This window comes from Mobula hypostoma, chromosome 1 (genome assembly GCF_963921235.1).
Source record: "Mobula hypostoma chromosome 1, sMobHyp1.1, whole genome shotgun sequence".
Classification (NCBI taxonomy): domain Eukaryota; kingdom Metazoa; phylum Chordata; class Chondrichthyes; order Myliobatiformes; family Myliobatidae; genus Mobula; species Mobula hypostoma.
The window spans coordinates 110272250-110297022 of record NC_086097.1 but is presented as its reverse complement, the minus strand read 5'-3'; the positions used below and the strand labels follow the sequence as shown (position 1 = coordinate 110297022).

The 24773-nt window shown below is 40.5% G+C and overlaps 1 pseudogene; it reads left to right on the top strand.

Moving 5' to 3' along the window:
* LOC134342814 (RNA-binding protein 25-like) overlaps window positions 1-23185 on the top strand; it is a 46575-nt pseudogene extending 23390 nt beyond the window's left edge.
* Window positions 23186-24773: the final 1588 nt, after the last annotated feature.

Genomic DNA, 24773 nt, shown 5'->3' with positions numbered 1-24773 from the left:
AGGGCAAATCAGGTGGAATTTGGTACTCGATGGTTGGAATAGACACAGTGTGACAAAAGGCTTGTTTCTGTACTGACTCTAATGCCAAAGTTATGCTAAACCTCTGTCCAGTTTTGGGAGCCACATTTTAGCAAAGTTGTGGAAGATTTTAAGAGACTGTAGAGCTTTTAATGGAAAGTTTCTGAGAATAAGGATAATTCATTATAAGCAAGTTGGCATTGCTTCCTTTAGTGCAAAAACGCCTGGAAGAAGTTTCAGCATAAATAAGAAGAAGTGTTTTCTACTAGTTGAAGTGCAAATAAATGGAGGGCATGGATTGAAGGTGGCTAGGAAAAGCAGAGGCGATATAAGAAAATAAGAAACCTTATTACAAGAGTTGGAATGAATTACCCTTGATGGGATGGGAGGTAAGATTTAATAGGAACCATTGTAAAAATATTGAATAAATACTGAATGGAGAAAAATGTGGATATGGGAGTCAGCAGATCGAGACTAACTGGACTCAATAGCCAGTGCAGATTCACTGGACCAAAGGGCTTCCTCTTTAGGTGTAGTAGTCTGTGAACGTATAATATTATGGTGCATCAATGACCATAAATGGCTGCCTACTATTGAGTTGAATGAGGAGCAACATCGAGCCCAGTCAATGATATCTAAGGACGAGTAACTATCAGCACTCAGTGATCCATTGCTGCCAGGATATTGATCGAATGTTGAAACCTAGTGAGTTTTTTTTAATTACCTGGTACAACATTATATTCACGTATTTTCAATCAGAAACCTGCCAGCTGCTTTGACTGTTTAATTGTGCCTCATAACAATCTGTTCACTTCAGTCTACTTTAGGTAAAATTATGTGTTCCTACCAACATGGTAGGTAAATGACTGAATGCAGCATTTGTTACTGGGGACGTAATTCCAGTTCCTTTAAGAGTGGTACAGTTACTGTACATGTAATGTGAGTGTCATATATTTGTTTTGTTTATTAATCCACTATACCCTATTACACTGGACAACAAGGATTTTGCTTCCTGAATAATTTTTGGTGGATTTCATGGAAATTGGCTGCTGATCATGAAAATCACCATGAAATTTCCCTATCACACGCCATTTAAAAAAATGCCTATATTTGTTATTTCAATTCATAATTCAAATCCAAAATTAAGGAAGACAAATCAAACAGGTCAGGCAATTCAAACAGTGTCTAGTGGGACTGAAGAAAATCACATTGAAGGCATGCAAGGATGTTGTTGAAAATTTTCTTCGCCAATACAGAGCACCAGACTACATGGCAGCTGGTTGACAATCATGCCTCAAGCAATCAAACCCATGAAGTGTAGCACATCACTAAAGATTAATTTTCTGCATTCCCATTTAGACTTTTTCCCCGCAAATTTTGGCGCTGTCAATGTCGAGCATGTGAAAGGTTTCACCAGGGCCTTGTGTTCCTTCGAGGTTGGAGGAGGTGAGGCAGGTGAAGGAGCGAGTGCGGGGATTGGCTGAGAAGGAGCGGCTGATTTAAAAAGCCGGTCGTGAGCAGCGAGCTAACCAGACCTTCTAGGTCGGAGGAGGCGAGGTAGGTGAAGCTGATTACTGAAATTATCAGCTAATATAAGCAAGGCTCGCTCTAGGGGAGCGGCCTTGTCGAGGGAAGTGCCTTGTGAGAAAAGTGCGAGTCTTTGGCTCACGAGTCTTCAGCGAGGAGGCTGAGGGAAGAGACTACACCACAGTCGGAGAGGGTGAGAAGTGGAGAAGAGATGACCGTTGGGCTGATCCAGTGTACTGCGTGCATGATGTGGGAGGTCAGGGACACTGATGGTGCCTCAGGGTCCTACACCTGTGGAAAATGTGTCCAGATTCAGCTTCTGAAGGACCGTGTTGCAGCACTGGAGAGACAACTGGATGATGTTAGGTTAATCCGGAAGAATGAGAGTTTTCTGGACAGGACCTACAGTGAGGTCGTTACACCCAGGATACAGGAAGAGAGTAGGGGGATGGCGATGAGCAAGGAAAGGATGCTTGAAGTACAGGAGACCCCAGGAGATGTGCCTCTTGTAAACAGGTTCTCCCTCTTGGAAGTTGTCGGGACAGATTCAGTGCCAGTCTGAGAGGCGGACGGGTCTGCAAGTCAACAATTGGCGCTGAGGCAAACCCGAGGAGACAGACGTCAGGCAGAGCCATGGTAGTAGTGGACTGCATAGTGAGAGGTACAGAAAGGGGTTTCTGCGGCAACAGGTGGGATTTAAGGATGGTGTGCTGCCTCCCTGGTGCCGGGATCCAGGAAATCACGGACTGATTGCAGGGAATCCTCAAGGGTGAAGGTGAACATCCGGAAGTGGTGGTGCATGTCGGCACAAATGACGTGGGGAAGAAAAGGAAAGACGTTCTACAGCGCGACTTCAGAGAACTCGGAAGAAGGCTGAAAAGCAGGAATTCCAGGGTGGTTATCTCCGGTTTGCTTCCAGTTCCCTGTGCAGGAGTGGTCAAGAATAGGGAGATAATGGATCTGAATGTGTGGCTGAGGAACTGGTGCAGCAAGCAAGGATTTACATTCTTGGACCACTGGGGTATGTTTTGGGGTAAGGATGAATTGTACAAAAGGAATGGGTTGCACCTTAGTAAGCGGGGCACCAGCATTCTGGCAGGCAGGTTTGCCTCTGCAACATGGGTGTGTTCAAACTAAGTTGTGGGGGGGAGGGGACGAACTGGAAATATAAGGATGGAGATAAAGGGAAAGTGAGAATAAGAAAAGTTAAGAATGACAGCGGAATCAACAGAGCAGAAAGCTCAAGAAGGGATTGTACAGTATGGCCAAGTGAAATAGGAATTGGTATGGGAGGTGAGGGGAGTAATGAATTAAAAGTATTGCATATGAATGCACGGAGTATAAGAAATAAAGTGGATGAGCTTGAGGCACAGTTGGAAATTGGTAAGTATGATGTTGTGGGAATAACAGAGACATGGCTTCAAGTGGACAGGGTCTGGGAAGTGAATATTCAAGGATACACGTCCTGTCGAAAGGACAGACTGATGGACAGAGGGGGTGGGGTGGCTCTGTTGGTGAAGAATGATATTCAGTCCCTTGCGAGGGGGGACATAGAATCCGGAGATGTAGAGTCAGTATGGATAGAACTGAGAAATTCTAAGGGTAGAAAGACCCTAATGGGAGTTATCTACAGGCCCCCAAACAGTAGTCTGGATGTAGGGTGTAAGTTGAATTAAGAGTTAAAGTTGGCATGTCGCAAGGGTAATGCTACAGTTGTTATGGGGGACTTCAACATGCAGGTAGACTGGAAGAATCAGGTTGGTGCTGGGCCCCAAGAAAGGGAGTTTGTGGAGTCCCTCCGAGATGGATTCTTGGAACAGCTTGTACTGGAGCTTACCAGAGAGAACGCAATTCTAGATTTAGTGTTGTGCAATGAACAGGATTTGATCAGGGACCTTGAGGTAAAGGAGCCATTAGGAGGTAATGACCATAATATGATAAGTTTTAATCTACAATTTGAGAGGGAGAAGGGAAACTCGGAAGAGTCAGTATTACAGTTGAACAAAGGGAACTATGGTGCTATGAGAGAGGAGCTGGCCAAAGTTCAATGGAGCAATACCCTAGCGGGGATGACAGTGGAACAACAATGGCAAGTGTTTCTGGGAATAATGCGGAAGGTGCAGGATCAGTTCATTCCAAAGAGGAAGAAAGATCCTAAAGGGAGTAAGGGGAGGCCATGGCTGACAAGGGAAGTAATGGACAGCATAAAAATAAAAGAGAAGAAGTATAACATAGCAAAGACGAGTGGGAAGCCGGAGGATTGGGAAACTTTTAAAGAGCAACAGAAGGTAACTAAAAAGGCAATACGCGGAGAAAAAATGAGGTACAAGGGTAAACTAGCCAAGAATATAAAGGAGGATAGTAAAAGCTTCCTTAGGTATGTGAAAAGGAAAAAAATAGTTAAGACCAAAATTGGGCCCTTGAAGACAGAAGCAGGTGAATTTCTCATGGGGGAAAAGGAAATGGCAGACGAGTTGAACTGGTACTTTGGATCTGTCTTCTCTGCCACAGGAAACAGTTGAGGCCAGTTCATTGGCTATATTTAAGAGGGAGTTAGATATGGCCCTTGTGGCTACGGGGGTCAGGGGGTATGGAGGGAAGGCTGGGGCGGGGTTCTGAGTTGGATGATCAGCCATGATCATAATAAATGGCGGTGCAGGCTCGAAGGGCCAAATGGCCTACTCCTGCACCTACTTTCTATGTTTCTATGTTTCTATGTATTAGTGGCCAAAAGACCTAGGGTAATGGATGAATTGAAGGAAATTTATATTAGGCAGGAATTGTTGATGGATAGGCTGTTGGGTCTGAAGGCTGATAAGTCTCCGGGACCTGATGGTCTGCATCCCAGGGTACTTAAGGAGGTGGCTTTAGAAATCGTGGATGCATTGGTAATCATTTTCCAATGTTCTATAGATTCAGGATCAGTTCCTGTGGATTGGAGGGTGGCTAATGTTGTCCCTCTCTTCAAGAAGGGAGGAAGAGAGAAAACAGGGAATTATAGACCGGTTAGCCTGACATCGGTGGTGGGAAAGATGCTGGAGTCAATTATAAAAGTTGGAATTACGACACATCTGGATAGTAGTAACAGGATTGGTCCGAGACAGCATGGATTTATGAAGGGGAAATTGTGCTTGACTAATCTTCTGGAATTTTTTGAGGATGTAACTATGAAAATGGACAAGGGAGAGTCAGTGGATGTAGTGTACCTGGACTTTCAGAAAGCCTTTGATAAAGTCCCACATAGGAGATTAGTGGGCAAAATTAGGACACATGGTATTGGGGGCAGAGTACTGACATGGATTGAAAATTGGCTGGCTGACAGAAAACAAAGAGTAGCAATTAACAGGTCCCTTTCGGAATGGCAGGCGGTGACCAGTGAGGTACTGCATGGTTCAGTGCTGGGACTGCAGCGTTTACAATATATATTAATGATTTAGATGAGGGAATTAAAAGTAACATTAGCAAATTTGCCGATGACATAAAGCTGGGAGGCAGTGTGAATTGTGAGGAGTATGTTATGAGAATGCAGGGTGACTTGGACAGGCTGGGTGAGTGGGCAGATGCATGGCAGATGCAGTTTAATGTGGATAAATGTGAGGTTATCCACTTTGGTGGTAAGAACAGGAAGGCAGATTATTATCTAAATGGAGTCAAGTTAGGAAAAGGGGAAGCACAATGAGATCTAGGTGTTCTTGTACATCAGTCACTGAAAGGAAGCATGCAGGTACAGCCAGCAGTGAAAAAAGCTAATGGCATGCTGGCTTTTATAACAAGGGGAATTGAGTATAAGAGCAAAGAGGTCCTTCTGCGGCTGTACAGGGCCCTGGTGAGACCACACCTGGAGTATTGTGTGCAGATTTGGTCTCCAAATTTGAGGAAGGAACATCCTTGCTATTGAGGGAGTGCAGCGTAGGTTCACAAGGTTATATCCCGGGATGGTGGGACTGTCATATTTCAAAAGATTGGAGTGACTGGGCTTGTATACTCTGGAATTTAGAAAGCTGAGAGGGGATCTTATTGAAATATATAAGATTATTAAGGGATTGGACGCGCTGCAGGCAGGAAACATGTTCCTGCTGATGGGTGAGTCCAGAACCAGAGGCCACAGTTTAAGAATTAGGGGTAGGCCATTTAGAATGGAGTTGAGGAAATCTTTTTCACCCAGAGAGTGGTGGATATATGGAATGCTCTGCCCCAGAAGGCCGTGGAGGCCAAGTCTCTGGATGCTTTCAAGAAAGAGATAGATAGAGCTCTTAAAGATAGTGGAATCAAAGGTTATGGGGACAAGGCAGGAACTGGATGCTGATAGTGGATGATCAGCCATGATCACAGTGAATGGTGGTGCTGGCTCAAAGGGCCAAATGGCTTACTCCTGCACCTATTGTCTATTGTCTATTGTGTTCATGGAGAAATAGTATCAGGGCAACTTGAATCCATCAATGGCTGATTATTGTTGGACACTTAAGTGAGAAGCCTCAGACACTGAGTACAAATGAAAATGATCAATAAAATATTTTTAGCTAATTTCTTGTTTCTCCAAATTCCTAAATGATAGAAATAGTCTGAAATTATATTTGTGTTCAGCCTCAAGTGGTCAATCATAAACAAAAAAAAATCTGAGGAAGCAACATTTCTGAAAAGAATTGTTGCCCGGTGTTATCTGTGCATAACTCATTTGTAGATTTATTTCTTACTTTTCTAGGTTATCATGTGTTACACCTGTGTTATGTGTACCACCGTGCTTTACACCCTGTTCTAGAGAAACGTCTTGTTTGGTGGTATACATGTATATAGTTAAATGACAATAAACTTGACTTGACTTGACTTGACTTAAAGAGGCAGCAGTGTTGGAATGTCCAGTGAGTTTCATCAAGGTTAGATAAAAAGTCTTCTTGTAATTACAATACAACCCGAATACACATACAGTAATGTCTTATGTTGTGAACTGTGAATATCTTTGATTTGTGAGGTAGTACTGGGATCTGTTTATTACAGAGTAGTCATAGTGGCATGAAAAGCTTGATACTTATCACCATAACTAATGACCTAGAACTACTAAAGCAAGGATCTCAAACAATCCTTTCAGTGTTTGTTGGGTTTTAGGTCACATATATGTACCTATTTCTCAGTTCCTTGTTCTGGAATCATAGTCTTAGAACATAGAACATAGAGCAGTACAGCACAGGAACAGGCCCTTTGGTTCACGATGTTGTGCCAAACTAGCCGAAAAGTAAACCAAAACCCCCCAATAACTAATCGCTCGTACCGACACCATGTCCATATCCCTCCATCTTCCTCACATTCATGTGCCTATGTAAACACCTTATGCAAACAGGTCCTTTGGCCTAGCAGGTCTGCACCGACCACCAAGGTCTGATTCTGAATTGAACTGGGTTGTGAAGTACCGCCAAAATCTTGCACTGGCTTGAGATTTGTCAGCCTTCCCAAACCAGGATATTCGATGAGTTGTAGAAGTATACTGCCAATTGTGGCTTGAAGAATCCAGCCTACATTCCTGCTAAATTTTTACCAATTGCGGACTCCAAAGCTGCTTTAACACTACTCTAAGTCTTGAATATATACAGCATAATATAAATATGAATAATTGCATATTTATCCTTTTTATTCTTAATTTATACTCTAGGCAAATATAAAACCAGGAGGGTTAACATTGTTTCAATCATTTATAAATGAATTGATGTCTCTGCTTTGTTCCTTTGCTAAGCAACTTTAATTAAGCTCTAATTGAAGAGAGAATAAAAAGATGACATAGCAATGGCTGCAGCTGTTGTGGTCATGATCTCACCTCAATCAGGAAGTTATGCCAAATCATATCCACCCCACTGACCTAAGTACACAATCTGTGCCAGTACCCGTGTGGCATAGGGAATTCTCTAACTTGGAGATGTCATGGTAATTCAAATGAAGGAATTCTCTATCTGCTCGCTTTGATAGATGCAGAAAGACTACTTAAAACATGATAGAGCTTTCTGGCCAAAATAAATCATTAAAAGTAGCCAGTCTTTGAAGTCAGTTTATATTGCCGTTTGTGAGATCCTGAGGAGAGGAGGTGGCCTGGAACAATCTATTAAATATGTAACAAAATATTTAATTGCATCTTTCTTTGTTCTTTTTCCTTAATTAAAATTGCCTTTTATTTCTGATGCTGTGAATTCTGTCACTGAATAAACAAAGCCACGAATAAATATGATTCTCTTACATTGGCTTTGAAGGCACTAAACTACTAGGTGAAAATTTTGGAAAACCTGACATAAAAACAAAGATGCATGAATCACTTAGGCACATCAGAATCAGGAGACATTTACAAGTAAACAGAATTTAAACAGGAAGTGAACAACCATCTGGTGAGTGTGTTCAAAGATATTTTCAATCTCTCATTGCTATAGTCGTAAGTTCCCACCCACTTCAAAAGGGCAACAATCATACCAGTGCCCAAGAAGAGCAGGGTGAGCTACCTCAATGATTATCACCCAGTGGCACTCACATCTATGGTGATGAAGTGCTTTGAGAGGATGGTTATGTTTCAACTCCTGTCTCAGCTTGGACCAGGACCAATTGCAATTTGCCTATTGTCACAACAGGTCTACAACGGGTGCAGTCTCATTGGTTCTTCACGCAGCCTTGGATCACCTGGACAATATTAATACTTATGTCAGCATGTTGTTTATTGATTACAGCTCAGCTTTTAACATAATCATTCCTACACTTCTGATCAAAAAACTTCAAAACCTGGGTCTTTGTACCTCCCTCTGCAAATGGATCCTCGACTTCCTCACTGGAAGACCACAGTCTGTGCAGACCAGAAATAACATCTCCACCTTGCTGACAATCAACACTGGCGCACCTCAAGGATGTGTGCTTAGTTCACTGTTCTACTCCCCTTACACCCATGACCGTGTGGCTAGGCACCGCTCAAATGCCATCCGTAATTTTCCTGACAACACAACTATTGTTGGCCGAATTTCAGATAGTGACAAGAAGGCACACAGAAGCGAGATATATCAACTAGTTAAGCGGTGTCACAGTAACAACCTTGCACTCAAGGTCAGTAAGACCGAAGAACTGATTGTGGACTTCAAAAAGGGTAAGACAAGAGCACACATACCAGTCATAAAAGGACCAGAAATTGAAATTGTGAGCAATTTCAAGTTCCTTGGTGTTAGCATATCTGAGGATCTATCCTGGGCTCAACTTATCGATGTATTTACAAAGGTGGTACGATGATGACTATATATATAGGGATTAACCCCTATTGGCATCAATGGATTTGGGGTTGAGAGGGTAAACAGCTCAAGTTCCTCGGCATTCACATCACCACATCATGTGGTCTGTACACACCAGCTGTGTGGTGAAAAAGGCACAAGAGTACCTCTTTCACCTCAGACGGTTGAGGAAGTTTGGTATGGGCCCCAAATTCCAAGAACTTTCTACAGGGACACAATTGAGAGCATCCTGACTGCCTGCATCACTGCCTGGTATGGGAACTGTACCTCCCTTAATCACAGGACTCTGCAGAGAGTGGTGCCGACAGCCCAGCGCATCTGTAGTTGTGAACTTCCCATGATTCAGGACACTTACAAAGACAGGTGTGAGAAAAGGGCCCGAAGGATCATTGGGGACCCGAGTCACCCCAACCACAAACTGTTCCAGCTGTTACATCCGGCAAACGATACCGCAGCGTAAAAGCCAGGACCAACAGGCTCTGGGACAGCTTCTTCCACCAGGCCATCAGACTGATGAACTCACACTGATCTGAGTGTATTTCTGCGTTACATTAACTGTTCTATTTATTATAAATTTTTATAAATTACTATGATTGCACATTGCACATTTAGATGGAGACGTAATGTAAAGGTTTTTACTCCTCATGTATGAGAATGATATAAGAAATAAAGTCAATTCAATTCAATTTCATTAGTAGTTTGAGGAAATTTGGTATGTCACCAATGATACTCGCAAAGCTTTACAGATGTACCATGGACAGCATTCTAATTGTCTGTGTCACTGTCTGGTACGGGGCGGGGGGGGTGGGGATGCTGGGGGCTACTGTACTGCATCAAAGTAAGCTGCAGAGAGTTGTGAATTCAGTCAGCTCAAATCATGGGCACTAGCCTCTGTAGCATCTAGGATATCTTCAAGGAGCGATGTCTCAGAAAGGCGGCATCCATCATTAAGGACCCCCATCACCCAGGACATGCCCTGTTCTCATTGCTACCATCAGGAAGGAGGTACATGGGTCTATAGGCTTCAGATTTCTGAATGGACATTGAATCCATGAACCCATGAACAATACACTACTTATTTAATTTAACTATATATATCTACTGTAAATCACAGTCCTTTTATTATTATGTATTGTATTGTACTGCTGCCACTTAAACAAACAAATCTCATGACATATGCTGGTGATATTAAACCTGATTCTGACAAAGGGAAATTGAAAAAAAACTTGAAATGCTTAAATTAAAGATAGGTCATATAGAAATAATAGAAAAATTAGGCTTGTGCAAGATATATAGTCTTACCAGTGTTGCTCAAATATCATGAAAGATAAATTCCCTATTAACTATATGTTTGGCTGAAAATGGCTTTTGCCATTTCCAAGCTGCTGTGAATAAAAGAGAACACACACTATGTACTGGAGGAACTCAACTCTGAGGAAGGATCTCAGCTCGAAATGCGGACTTTTTAATTCCTCCCTATAGATGCTGCCTGACCTGTTGAGTTCCACAAGCATTTTGTGTGTCTCTGGATTTCCAGCATCTGCAGAATCTTTAGTGTTTTATCAGTACAGTATATTGTGAATGGCCATGTAGTCACACAGTAATTCCAACAGAGGGAGCAGTGGCTTGACAGTTTCTTGGTTGAGTAGCACAGTTGCTGAAATAAAATGCCACAGGCACAAGTCAGAATGAAAGGAGGAATTTCTCTAAAACTAAGTCCATAGATAAACAAAAGCTAGGAGAAGACGCACCTCATAATATGAGCTTCCTAACATCAGAGGGCAGGAAAAACAAAATCCCACAGAATAAACTTTCTAAATATCAAAAATGATACAATACAAATACAACACACCACCAATTTCGGGAACAGTTATCAGAAACAGAATCAGGTTATGTATCACCAGTATAGGTTGTGAAATCTGTGGCTTTGCAGCAACAATACATAATAACAGAAAAATGTGAATTATAGGGTGGTATATTCAATTAATTGTGCAAAAATAGAAATAAAAAGCTAGCGAGGTAGCATTCATGGGTTCAATGTCCATTCAGAAATTGGATGGCAGAGCTGTTTCAGAATTCCTGAGTGCATGCCTTTAGGATTCTGTACCTCCTTCCTGATGGTAGCAATGAGAAGAAGGCATGTCCTGGGTTATGGGGTCTTTAATGATGGTCGCCACCTTGTTGAGGCATTGCTCCTCGAAGATGTTATTATTCTACAGCCGTCAGGCACCTGAACCGGCATGGATAACTTCACTCACCACTATTCTGAATGGATCCTACACCTCAGTATTATTTTTTATTTGCACTATTAGTCTTCTTTTGCTCATTAATCGTTTGTTAGTCTTGGTTTATGTACATTTTTGTAAATTAGATTGTATTTCTTTTCCTGAAAATTCCTGCAAGAAAATGAATCTTAAGGTAATAAATTTTTATAATAAATTTTACTTTGACAATAATGTCAAATAATGCAATATGGTAAAGATTATGGAAGATAGACAAAGAGAGGCAAGAATTCCTACACGCATCTGTTTACTCTAGAATGGGATACCCCTGCCAGATTGTTGTGAAGAACTTACTATATTATATCATTTGATAAACAAAAATATAATTTACAGCTAATGGGTTACAAGATGCACTTTGGCAGGTTTAGACAAACGCTATTCATGCAAGACTTCAAAGAAGCAACATTGCAACCCTAGGTTGCACCTCTGCAGCATGGGATGCATCTTCTTTGCACTGCTTTCACTGATGAAAATATGCATGGCCTTGCTGATCTTTCTTTGTCCCATGAGGATTGTTCAAAGACTTATTTTCATTACAGTACAGCACATAAAAAAGAATATGATTATATTTTAGTGAAATATAATTCTGGCCCATTAGTGAAAGGGCCAGAAGCCATAGCACACTTTGAGACAGCCCACTACAAATGAAGGCTCTAAAGGCTCGGGGTTCTGACAATTCTTGGATAGCATACAGTCTGTTTTAGTGAATCACACTAATCTAGTTGGCTGGCTATGGTTTTTTGAGCAGGTTGGCTCTGTTGTCAATCTAGTAACTACGCTGGTCTGAAGCCAGGCATTTTCCTTTATGCAGCTGAAGGATGATGCCAGTCAGGCCTTCTCCTTGGAGTCCTCTGACAGCTTGGCAGAATTCTTGGGGCAGACTTGAGAGCTATTGTGGTTGATGTGTTGCTTCTCACAAAAAAAAAATCATCCCTGCAGATCATTTGAGCTATAATACTCAGAATAATTATAAACATCAGCGAAATAAGCTTATTCTTACACAAAGTGAAAACATCAATATAATGGATTGTTTTTTGTTAAACAAAAAATTTCCAAATGAAGAAGTTAATGCTTCTGCATTCAGTGAATTTCACTTGGTGCTGGAAATCTAGTTGTGAGTATAAATTAAAATTAAAAATGCAGATTCTAAGCTGGAAGAAAACCATATGTTCTCCATTTTATGTTCCATATCTTAAATGCCTCTGGGTTTTCATTCCTTTACTATAAACATGTAGAAGATGTCTTGCTTTGTTTCAGGTAATTCATTAAAATAAATTAAAGGAATAATGGGCAGATTGCCACTTCTCCTGTTATATTGCTAGGGGTGATATTATGTGGTTGTATTCTGGCATGCAACCTTGCACTTGGGAGCCACAACCAAAGAATTGGCTTTACTGTGTTAGAGTCCTACAGTCTCCCTTAGCAAGCGGTTCTCAGAATAGCCCCTCTGACAAAAACATTGCAGTTATAAATGTCACACAATACTTTTAAGTCTGAAGATTAACCAAGAGTTGTGTCATGGAGCACATGAGATATGTGCCTAAGAATTTCTTTTGGACTATCCTGAAAATTATGTATTATGCATCCATCCTGGGCACCAAAAGAATTGCAGAATATTATAGCTACAGCTTCAAATTTATCACTGGTCAATATTTAAATAGCATTTCTGTTTGAATGCCATGATCAATCCTGGCTAACTGTAATTCAGCTCAACAAATCTGTAGTGATAAAACCAAATATAGAATGACCGAGGAATAGTCAAGGAATTTTTGATCATATACTGGGCATTAAAATGACAGATCTAATGCTATTGCCATTAGTTATGAAATAATCTTTGGTTGGTATTGTATATATATTGACATTTCATTAACAGGAATGAATCCCATTAATTCTACATGCGGATTGGTGGCATCAGCATTGTAACAGAATGTGTGAAGTAATCCATGCCTTTGATGCAACCGGAGTATAAAAGTCGATGAGGTTCACTTTAAATGTTCTATAGATAAACTAACTTATAATTTGAATTTGACAATTACTATCCACGTAATTCTTTCCTTGCATTAACCAGAAACTTTAGATCCCCAAAGAATCTTTATCAAGGTTACTAAAGTGTTCACCAGAACTATTGGGTGGTAATATAAGATTTAGACCATCAACAAACTGCATCATAATTTTATTTCACTTAATTACTTGATATTGTAACAAGTATATAGAAGAGGACACAGGCACAATCTGGTACTCTTGCTGCGAGCTTTGATGAATGCCAAGAATTCGACTCTGCATATCTGAAACATGCTGTCTGTACATCTCCCAGAAGCTCTGCCCGCTCTTGCTCTAAACACTCTGCGTGTTCTGCCTTACTGAGAGCTGGAGCAGGCATTTTGTTCATCTTTTCCTCTTAATCATTGGAAAGGTAGGAGTTTGTTTTCTCCTTCTGGCATGAGGAACATACAAAAATGCAAAACAATGAGAGGAATTCAAAAAGAAAATATTATCATGAAGATGTGAATGGAACAATATCCTCCAGCATATTTGGTATCTTTAATTTTCTTTCTCCACAAAAATACACAGAATTTTAAAATGACCTGATGTAAAAATGAGTGTGCAGGCACACATGCGAGACTTCCTTGTTAATTTAGCTAGGTCAGCATCCCTATAAAATTAAACTACCTATTAAAATAGCAGAAAGATCAACAAGATTATCAATTCTCTGTCAGTCAGCGTAAAACATGTTCTAAATTATAAGCAGACATGAATTAATGGCATGATCACACTCCTTCTGGGATCTTGCTATGTAGAAGATAACAACTGCTCGATTACAAAATAACCGATGATTCACGTGGAGCCCTTTGAGATATTTTAGAAAGGCAAACTATGGCATTCAGTGAATGTTCATGTGCTTGGTTCAATTGAAATGAATGTGTTAGAGAAATTCATCATGCTTTCGATGTGCTTGGAATACCTAAATAGTTAAGGTTGGTCAGTTTGACAATTTCTGAAATGTCCATCTCCCTGTAAATAAGCTTACTTCGTAGCTTTTGTTATCAATATTTCAGCCAAAATCTTTAGGACAGACTTGTGAAGCCACAAAGATTTTACACAGATTTTGATGAATCTGAATATTTTTCATTTGAATTCGTATTAGTGTTAATATATTTTAAGTGCTGGCAATGACTGTATCTTCCCTTCACCTCAGTCAAGGACAATGACATTTTCAGGGCGTGATCTCACACAGTTATTGGTGTAGTTCAATGTTCTAATCCACCCCTCCCCCCCCAATTCCACCACCACACACCTCAGTTTCCTCTTACACTGCAAAGGCATGCTAGTTGGTTGGTTAATTGGAGACTGTAAATTTGCTGTTGTGTACACACGTAGTTGGGTGGTAGGTCAATTCAGATCAAGTTGATGGGCATGTAAATACATTGCAGTGTTGTGACTGTGAATAAAGACACCAAAGCTAGTGGGTATAGAAGTCTTTATTCAGCACACAAGCAGAGATAGAAACATAGAAACATAGAAAATAGGTGCAGGAGTAGGCCATTTGGCCCTTTGAGCCTGCACCGCCATTTATTATGATCATGACTGATCATCCAACTCAGAACCCTGTACCAGCCTTCCCTCCATAACCCCGATCCCCCTAGCCACAGGGGCCATATCTAACTCCCTCTTAAATATAGCCAATGAACTGGCCTTAACTGTTTCCTGTGGCAGAGAATTCCACAGATTCACCACACTCTGTGTGAAGAAGTTTTTCCTAATCATACTGGAGACACTTTTGGAAGAAGAGACCTTCTAATCTCAAAGTATATCACATTTTTTATACCCTTAAGATCAATGGTAACTCCATACAGTTTCAGTGCTTACAGTGATATTGTTTACTTCAATACTTTGGGTTGACAATGCTTCACTTGAGTTACACATAATTTTCAAACACCTAAATCTTCACACCAACACTCCAGATACCCTAGATTGAATGTTAATCACCATTGCCTCTCTGGCTGCATTCATGCATATGCAGACATCGCAGGTGAAGAGTGTTTCCTGGTTTGCAATCAACACCAGTCTGCAGCTCCAGTTAGGTCATTGATCAGAGCTGTGTTTTAAACTCAGTCCAGAATGCATATTTAAATCTGAAGACCGGTTGCTGCTGAAATTAATATTTGCTTTATCCCCTAACTCCAGAATACACCCCAACAACAAGAAACCTGGCAGGGGAGAATGAAATATAGGATTACTCTGACATGATGGGCTGAGCAACCTCCATCTATATCAGAATCAGAATCAGAACCAGGTTTATTATCACTGGCATGTGATGTGAAATTTGTTAACTGAGCAGCAGCAGTTCAATGCAATACATAATCCAGCAGAGAAAAATAAATAAATAAATAAAAATAAACATATAAATCAATTACGTATATTGAATAGATTTTAAAAAAACGTGCAAAAACAGAAATACAGGTTTCCCCCGCCATCCGAATGTAGAGCGGTCCTATGAAACGGCTCGTAAACCGGAATACCGTAAAGCGAAGAAGCAATTACCATTTATTTATATGGGAAAATTTTGTGAGCGTTCGCAGACCCAAAAATAACATACCAAATCATGCCAAATAACACATTAATCCTGCAATCGGCAATCGCCTCTGATCTGGGTCGACAATTACGTGCCGGGCGGCACCTAATTAATTAGCATGTTTATTTCGGCTTTTTTCTTAAAGATGTGCTGTGTGGCTCCTGGCTACCACTGCATTCTCCGCGAATCGGCTGTCTATCTGCGGCCTGGGGGTTGGGGTGGTGGGACACTGGGGTGTCATCTCATCGTCATCTGTTTCCATTAGGGCAGGCAGGTCATCTTCTCCTACCTCTGCTTGCCTCGATGTCGAAGGTCGAGGTTTGATGTCTGCTGTGGCTGATGCGGAAGGCTTGCTTGACTGCTAGCCTCGCGCATTTTTCCTATCATACAGTTCTTTGTAAGGACTCAAACCATCTTGCAAATATGCCCTAAACCGACGTACTCTTTCAAAATTAAAGTCGTACTTTATCATTACTCTTTCGGTTTCGATTGTTATCCTTTCCTCTTCCAATTGCATCAGCTCTTCATCTATCAGTTCTTGTTCATGGGATGCCAAAACCTCTTCAACATCATCTTCGTCAACTTCCACAAGCCAAACTCACTTTGTCCTTACTTCGTTCACCACGATCAAAATGCTTAATTACGTCTAGTTTTACGTTAAGTGTAACACACTTATGAGCTCTTTTAGGCTTTTCCGATACCTTAGAACTCATCTTGCAAATGGCTGCTCACAGGCATGTGTTAAAGCAATGCCGACAAGAATGCCGTTCCGAATCCAGGGGAAAGTGGCTGCTCGGGGCGTGCGGTGTGCTGATTTTTTTCGTGCTGCCTTTTTTTATTGTGCACTGCTTTTCTTCGTAACAGTGAAAACACCTTCTGTTAGTGAAAACAGAGAACTAATGTAGGTCTTTCGTAACAGTGAGGTTTCGTAAAGTGAACGTTTGAAAAGCGGGGGACACCTGTACTGTAAAAGTGAGGTAGTGTCCCAAGATTCAATGTCCATTTAGTAAACAGATGACAGAGGAGAAGAAGCTGTTCCTGAATCACTGAGTGTGTGCCTTCAGGCTTCTGTACCTCGTACCTGATGGTAACAGTGAGAAAAGGGCATGCCCTGGTTGCAGGGGGTCCTTAATAATGGATGCTGCCTTTCTGAGACACCGCTCCCTGAAGATGTCCTGGGTACTTTGTAGGCTAGTACCCAAGATGGAGCTGACTATATCATAAGGAATATGAATATGGTCAGGACAAGTGCATAAATTCTACTCTACGGTACTTCATGTTGCAGTACTTCAGTAGTACAAAGTTAAATAAGATGTAATATCAGTGTGTGACCTGAATACATTCAGTTCCCACTGGGTAGATCAGACTAACACCAGATATCAAAGGCCTAAGCAGGTCAGAGTAAAGGAAACTGTACAACTGCTGCATCTATGAGGTTTGTAAGACCTCCCCGTGAGCACATGTGTTTCCTCTGAGTGCTCCGTTTCCAAAGATGTACCCATTAGCTGGTTATTCGCTCATTGTAAGTTGTCCTGTGATTGGGTTGGGGTTAAGTAGGTGGGTTGCTGGGTTGAGCCAGAAGGGCCTGTTCTGTGCTGCAGCTCTAAACAAAATAAATTAAGTAGACATTATCAAGCAAATTTCCTTTTCTGTTGTTTACATGCAGAACATGAAGATCATGGAGGAAACACGTTGAGCACTGACTGGGAATGGGGCTTGTTGGGCTGAGTTGTTCCAAGAGGAAGTCTGGGAAGGATGTAGTATAGGAGGAAATTGGGAGAGCAAAGTACTCAGCAGTGGTCCAGACAGTCATACAGTCCAGTCAATGTCAGATTGTGTCTCAGCTCTCCAATTAATACTTCCTTCAGTGTTCAAGGCCATCAATAGCCTTGAGTTTTGATGCAGCACCTACGGACAAGAGTACACAGTCCATGTTTCGGGCTGAGTCCCTGCCACAAAACTCAGCCCAAGATGTTTACTCTTTTCCATAGATGCTGCCTTGCCTGCTGAGTTCCTCCAGTATTCTGTGTGTGCTGCTTTGAATTTCACACTATTCCTGTACGGCTTCACCCATATTGGGATTGATAGAAATTACAATAAGTATTATGGACTGTGGGAGGAAACGGGAGCACCCATGGACAGATTTCCTCTCAGGCAGCAGTAGTAAATGAACCTGGGTTTCCGCTACTGTAAATCAGTGCGCTAACCACTACGCTACCATGCTGCCCCACATTACCATGTTCAGTAAAAACACAGCAATTTTGTTCTGTTACATTGAGACATTCATGTATTCTGAATATTTAAAAATGTACCTTTTTTCCATTTTTTAATCTAAAGATGAAATAAATGTTGCTAACTAATGCATGTGGCATTCAAAAAACTTGTTTTTTTTTTGTTAGATTTGAACTTGTTCCTAACTCACAGGTAGACCAATAATTAAAAGTGAATGTCTATGCTAGGGATGAAACCAGTGTTGTCCAGATTGTAACAACAGCTTTTGGAACCATCTCGGTAAAGATGAATGAAAAAATTAAGAAGGAGATGCCAGAATTACAAGAGGTGGAACAGACTAGCTGCAGGAAATCTAAAACAAGTGAGAATTGAAAATACACACTAGATCAGGTCGTATCTATGGAGAGAATGAGACATTACAGATGGATGTCATTACACCTGAACTGCCCAGTTCTTATACAAAAGGAAAGGCTGATTATCATAAACTGTTGAAATCGACTTTGGGCCTTTATGGCTGCAACATGCTGAGAGGATAGACAACGTGCTTTTACTCAAGCCGACAGTATTTTGGGCTTTGTTGGAATAAGGCCAAACCATATAGGAGCAGAAGTAGGCCATTCTGCCCATCGAGTCTCCTCTGCAACTCAATCATGGGCTGATCCAATTCTTCCAGTCATCCCCACTCCATGCCTTCTCCCCATACCCTTTGATACCCTGGCTAATCAAGAACCTATCTATCTCTGCCTTAAATACATCCAATGACTTGGCCTCCACAGCCATTCGGGGCAACAAATTCCACAGATTTACCACCCTCTGACTAAAGTAATTTTTCCGCGTCTCTGTTTTAAATGGACATCCTCCAATCCTGAAGTTGTGCCCTCTTGTCCTAGACTCCCCTACCATGGGAAATAACTTTGTCATATGTAATCCATTTAGGCCTTTTAACATTTGGTCAGAGTGGCTGTGGAATGAAGAATTAAAATGAAAATGAATTCAACAATTTCAGATTACAAGCTATCCTGTTTGTGTCTGAACTCAATATTACTTGCATAAAGTCATCTAATCCAGTAGCATTATTTCCATTTCTCTTTCACTGCTAATGTGCCTGATCTGCTGGGTACTCCCAGCATGCTCGTTAGTTTCACATTTCCAGCAAATGCCCTCCTCTGCATCTCAGTTTCAGCATATCCTCTTTTCTGTGTTCTCAAACTGCTCTAATTCACCTATTAACTAGGTGGATCCAAAAGCACTGTGCCACCCAGACACACCTTCGTTCGCCACACTATCATAGACATTTCCTTTGTTCACTCAATCGCTTTTCACTCTCTTTTCCATACCTAATAAATGCTCATTCATCTGAAGTATTAACTGCAGATAATGTCTGACCTGACCTGCGGTGTAATTTGAACATTTTATGTTCTTACTCAAGTAATAAATTTTGTGAAGTAACTAAAATATAAACTATTTTTCTGTATCCCTTTATTTATCTACCACCTTATAGGATTGTAACACAACAAATCATTTTAGAATCATAGTTGTACAGAATATAAACAGGACCTTTGGCCCACCACATCATCGCTGACTATATTGCCCATCAGTACTAACCCACCAGCCTTCATTAATTCCATATCCCTCTTGGCTTTGCTCATTCAAGTACCTGTCCGGAAATGTTCCTGCCTCAGACTCTCTTCTGGTAGCACATTCCAGATACCAATTATTTTGTGTGAAAAAAATGCCCCTCAGATACCCTTTAAACCTCCCTTCTCAACTTAAACCTAATCTGTTTTGGTACAGCTAGGCCCCTTAACTGAGGAAGGATGTGCTGACATTGGAGATTGTTCAAAGGAGGTTCATGAAAATGATTCTGGGATTGAAAGGTTTATTATATGAAGAGCGTTTGACATCTCTGGGCCTGGACTCACTGAAATTCAGAATAATGAGGGGAGACTTCATTGAGACCTATTGAAATGATGAAAGATCTCAGTAAAGTGGGTGTGAAAAGGATATTTCCAATGGTGGGAGGAATAGAGGGACATCCTTTTAGAACAGAGGAGAGGAGGAATTTCTTCAGCCAGAGAATGGTGAATCTGGAATTCACAGATGTGGAGGCTAAGTCACTCGGTATATCTAAGGCAAAGGTTGATAAATTTTTGATTAGTCGGGGCATGGGGGAATATGGGAGAAGGCAGAAGATTGAGGCTGAGAGAGAAAATGGATCAGCCATGATGAAATGTCAGAGCAGACTCAATGGGCCAAATGGCCTAATTCTGTTCCTATATCTTATGGTGTTATAAAGGAACTGTCCACAGGAGAGGATTGCCCATTTTCTGTAGTGACACTTGCTGTATATCTCTACATGAGCTTGTTATAGATTTTCTATTTCTTTGAATAATCACTCAAACTATCAGCCATGACCATAATAAATGGCGGTGCAGGCTCGAAGGGCCGAATGGCCTACTCCTGCACCTATTTTCTATGTTTCTATGTTTCTATATGTATTGTGTCCAATCATTAATGAATGCTATGAATGAATTAATCACCATCATGATCAGAAGTAGTAGTAGTACCAGCTAGAAAAATGCTTTAAAAATATGGAAGAATTTGTTGGATTTCTGTTCAGTGCCACTTGAGTCCGGTAACAAACAAACTCTGCATTCTGAAGCTGTTTGCTTAACAGTTTGACTTGTGCTTTGAAATGAATGTCCTCCAATTTGGCAAAGATGTCATGCAGCATAATATTCCTGCATTTACCATTTCGTTTACTGTGAGCAATATCATGGTTTACATCCTTACAATGTTGTAGAATCATATACCCATACAGTAACAACCCCTTTGATGCGCTGCATCCTTGCCAGCCATTAAGTATGGTATGTATTTAATTGTTTAGTAATATTTGAGTAATATTGTAAATATATTGTTTGAGTAAGCATTCTTTATTTGGTTAAATAATTAATTACTGGTTATATGTAAAATACATGAATTGCATACGTCATGACACTACCACATGATACATGTGTGTCTCGCTACAGTAAAAACAAAATACCCCTGAGTTATCTGCTGGGCTTCAGTCTTTTCCTCACAATTAGTTTTATGTTTTAGAGTTCCAAAACATAACAGTGGTGATTAGGTATTTTTAAAATGAACCAAAGACGACTACCTACCTGTTGAAGCACAGGGAGATGTTTGAGTTAAAACAAAAAGCAGTGCAGCATGTATTCTTCAGAAGGGAAGAGCAATCAAGTTGAAAGAAGCAGCAGAAAATGGAAGAATGCATGTGTTCATAAACGTTGAGTAAAAGGTGTAATAATAAAAAAAGGCAGAAATGGCTGCTACGTTGGAAAGACTGGCACATTTGATTACACTACAGATAACTAGATACAATAAACTGAATGGATTGAGCAGTATTTTAAAGCAAATGGAAAAGGCAATGAGAAACAAGTAACAATTTTGCTGAGTATTTTGGGTTTAAAAGCCTACAGTTTGCTTTGAAATTTGATTGTTCCAACCAAACCAGACAAAATGAGTTTTGCTGATATCATGAAAGTAATACAGTAACATTAGGAGCTGAAACTATTGCTGATTGCAGATAGCTTTAGGTTTCTTAAGCAGAACCAAAAAGAAGCGGATTCTATTTCAGAGTAGGTGGCTGAATAGAAGAATTTGCCAGAGAATTGTCAGTTCAGTGATGGACTTAATGATACACTGAGAGATCATTTAGTTTGTGTAACCTTACAAGAAATCATTCTAAAATGGCTCCTAACTGAAACACAACTCACATTTAAAAGAGTAGTTGAAATAGTTGTATCAATGGAAACACATATAAAGACATTATTGACAATGAAAGTGAACATGAAAAAAATAGCAGTGTTTAAACAGAACTCGGCCTGGCCAAGCAAATTGCGTCACTGTTGTGGCAGGGGCTCACAAACACCAAACAAATGCAGATTTAAAGTTGAAACTTGCAAAAAATGCAACAAAGTAGGACACATATGAAGACTATTTCAGGCAGAAAAAATAAATAGATTGCACAGGGAAGAGGAAAAAATAAAAGTCAAGTGGCAGTTTCAAAAATAACTCTGCAAGCTGTTGATGGAAGATCTGATAATGATGACAATGACAAAGAACTGGATAGCTTTGAAATTTACAATGTGAAAACTAATACTAGACAAGCAATATAGCTTACACTAGAAGTGAATGGCAAATTAATTAAAATGGAATTGAACACTGGCTCAGCTGTTTCAGTCATTGCACAAAATGAGTTTGACTGGCATTTCAAACACACTAAACTGAAACCTGCAGATGCCCAATTATGAGCTTCTACTGGAGAAATAATAAGTCTTGTGGGAATTATTTTTGTAACAGTGAAATACAACAACCAACATGGCACATTAGCCTTGTATGAGGTAAAAGCAGGAGGGCTAGCATTGCGGGGGCGTGATTGGCTGAGACAACTACAAATTGATTCACCATTTGCATGCCACATCTCCTGTAATAGTCAACTGAGTGTGAATTAATAAAGATACTGGATGATGTCACAACCATCTCCATGTTGAACACCACAAATTGTTGCCCAGCAGAGGACAAACAGGTGTTGGTGCCACCTGTGTCTCTGGTTGGACCAAGGAAGGACCACGCTGCTCAGAACAAGTGTGAAAGTGACGAAAGCAGTGATCTGACTACAACAGGTTTTTTAGGACTCAGGGTCAACAAATTTTTTTTTATATGTATATAACTTTATTTTGTAATACTTCTGAATAAAGTATTTTTGGAGAAAAAAAACAGGTTTTATCGGCAACAAATCTGAGAAAGATTCTGATATATTAAACAGGCAGTATAATGTGGCTTGGTTTTAAGTTGGAAGAGACCTCAAATAGCTTCTGGAAAGTTGCAAGCATTCGGTTTTCTTGAGTATAAAGGACCAGAATCTATTCTGCGTGCATTAAGGTTATTGTATGAATTTCAAGTAGGAGACAGAAAGTTGCTTGTAAAAGCGGATGCAAAGACCAAAGCCCAACTGGGTGAATGGAAGGTCAAAAAGCAAGGAGTCAATGGAGATACTAAAACAGAGGATTTGTCAGGTGATGCTGTGGATGAGGAAACCTAGAGGAGAGCTGAGATCATAGAGGGAGAAATAGAAGCATTTATAAAAGATTCTCCAATAAGAGACGCACCTTCCCAAGATCAAGATGCACAAACTTGAAAGAGGAAAAAGGAAAAAAAATGAGGATGACATAAGTGCTATGGAAATGGAAGAGATTAAATGAGCACTAATTTCTCGAGAAATTAGCAAATTCAGAGATACTCACTAGAAACTAGACAAAGTACACAGGTTCATAATTCATTGAAGTGGCAACACAGTTAGACAGGGTCTTAAAGAAAACTTTAGGCACATTGGCCTTCATAGATCAAAGTACTGAGTACAGGAGTTGTGATGGTCTGTTGAAATTGGATATGACATGGGTGAGCCCTAATTTGGAGTATTTTGTGCAGTTTTCTCACCTATCGACAAGAAAGATGCAAATAAGATTGAAACAGCAAAGAGAAAATTTACAAGGATGTTGCCAGGACTGGGGAACCTGAGTTAAAAGGAAAGGTTGAATAGGTTAGAACTTTATTCCATAGAACATAGAAGATTGAGAGGAGATTTGATAGAAGTATACAAACCTATGAGGGGTACAGATAAGGTAAATGCAAGCAGGTATTTTTCCACTGAGGTTTGAGTGAGACTACAACTAGAGGTCATGGGTTAAGGGTGAAAGGTGAAATGCTTAAGGGGAACACGGGGGTAACTTCTTCACTCAGTGGGTGGTGAGAGTGTGGAACTTGTTGCCAGTGCAAGTGGTGAATGCAAATTGATTTCAACCTTTAAGAAAAGTTTGGGCAGGAACATGGAGGGTAGAGGTATGGAAGGATATGGTCTGGGTGCAGGTTGATGGAACTAGGCAGTTTAAATGGTTCAGCATTGAATAGATGGGCTGAAGGGCCTGATTTTGTGCAAGAGTAAGAAAGCCTTCACAGTGATTAAATCTTTAGTCCAGAATGGGACAGTTTAGAATTTACCCTGCTGTGGAATTCTTATAAAGTATGCTGTGTATCTGGTTGAAATGCATTCTATATTTTGAATTGGACTTTATAGCTAAACAGGGAGGAGTGTTGTGTATTTAATATTTCACTAATATTTGAGTAATATTGTAAATATGTTGTTTAAGTAAACATTCTTTATTTGGTTAAATGATTCATTACGGGTTTTATGTAAAAATACATGAATTGTGTACATCATGATGGAGAAATTGTAATGGGAGGTGAGGAGATGGCAGAGGAACTGAACAAGTATTTTGCATCAGTCTTCACTGAGGAAGACAGCAGTATACCGGACACTCAAGGGTGGCAGGGAAGAGAAGTGTGCGCAGTCACATTTACGACAGAGAAAGTACGCAGGAAGCTGAATAGGCTAAAGGTCGATAAATCTCCTGGACCAGATGGAATGCACCCTTGTGTTCTGAAGGAAGTAGCTGTGGAGATTGCGGAGGCATTAGCGATGATCTTTCAAAAGTCGATAGATTCTGGCATGGTTCCGGAAGACTGGAAGATTGCAAATGTCACTCCGCTATTTAAGAAGGGGGCAAGGAAGCAAAAAGGAAATTATAGACCTGTTAGCTTAACGTCGGTGGTTGGGAAGTTGTTGGAGTCGATTGTCAAGCATGAGGTTACAGAGTACCTGGAGGCATATGACAAGATAGGCAGAACTCAGCATGGATTCCTTAAAGGAAAATCCTGCCTGACAAACCTATTACAATTTTTTGAGGAAATTACCAGTAGGCTAGACAAGGGAGATGCAGTGGATGTTGTATATTTGGATTTTCAGAAGGCCTTTGACAAGGTGCCACACATGAGGCT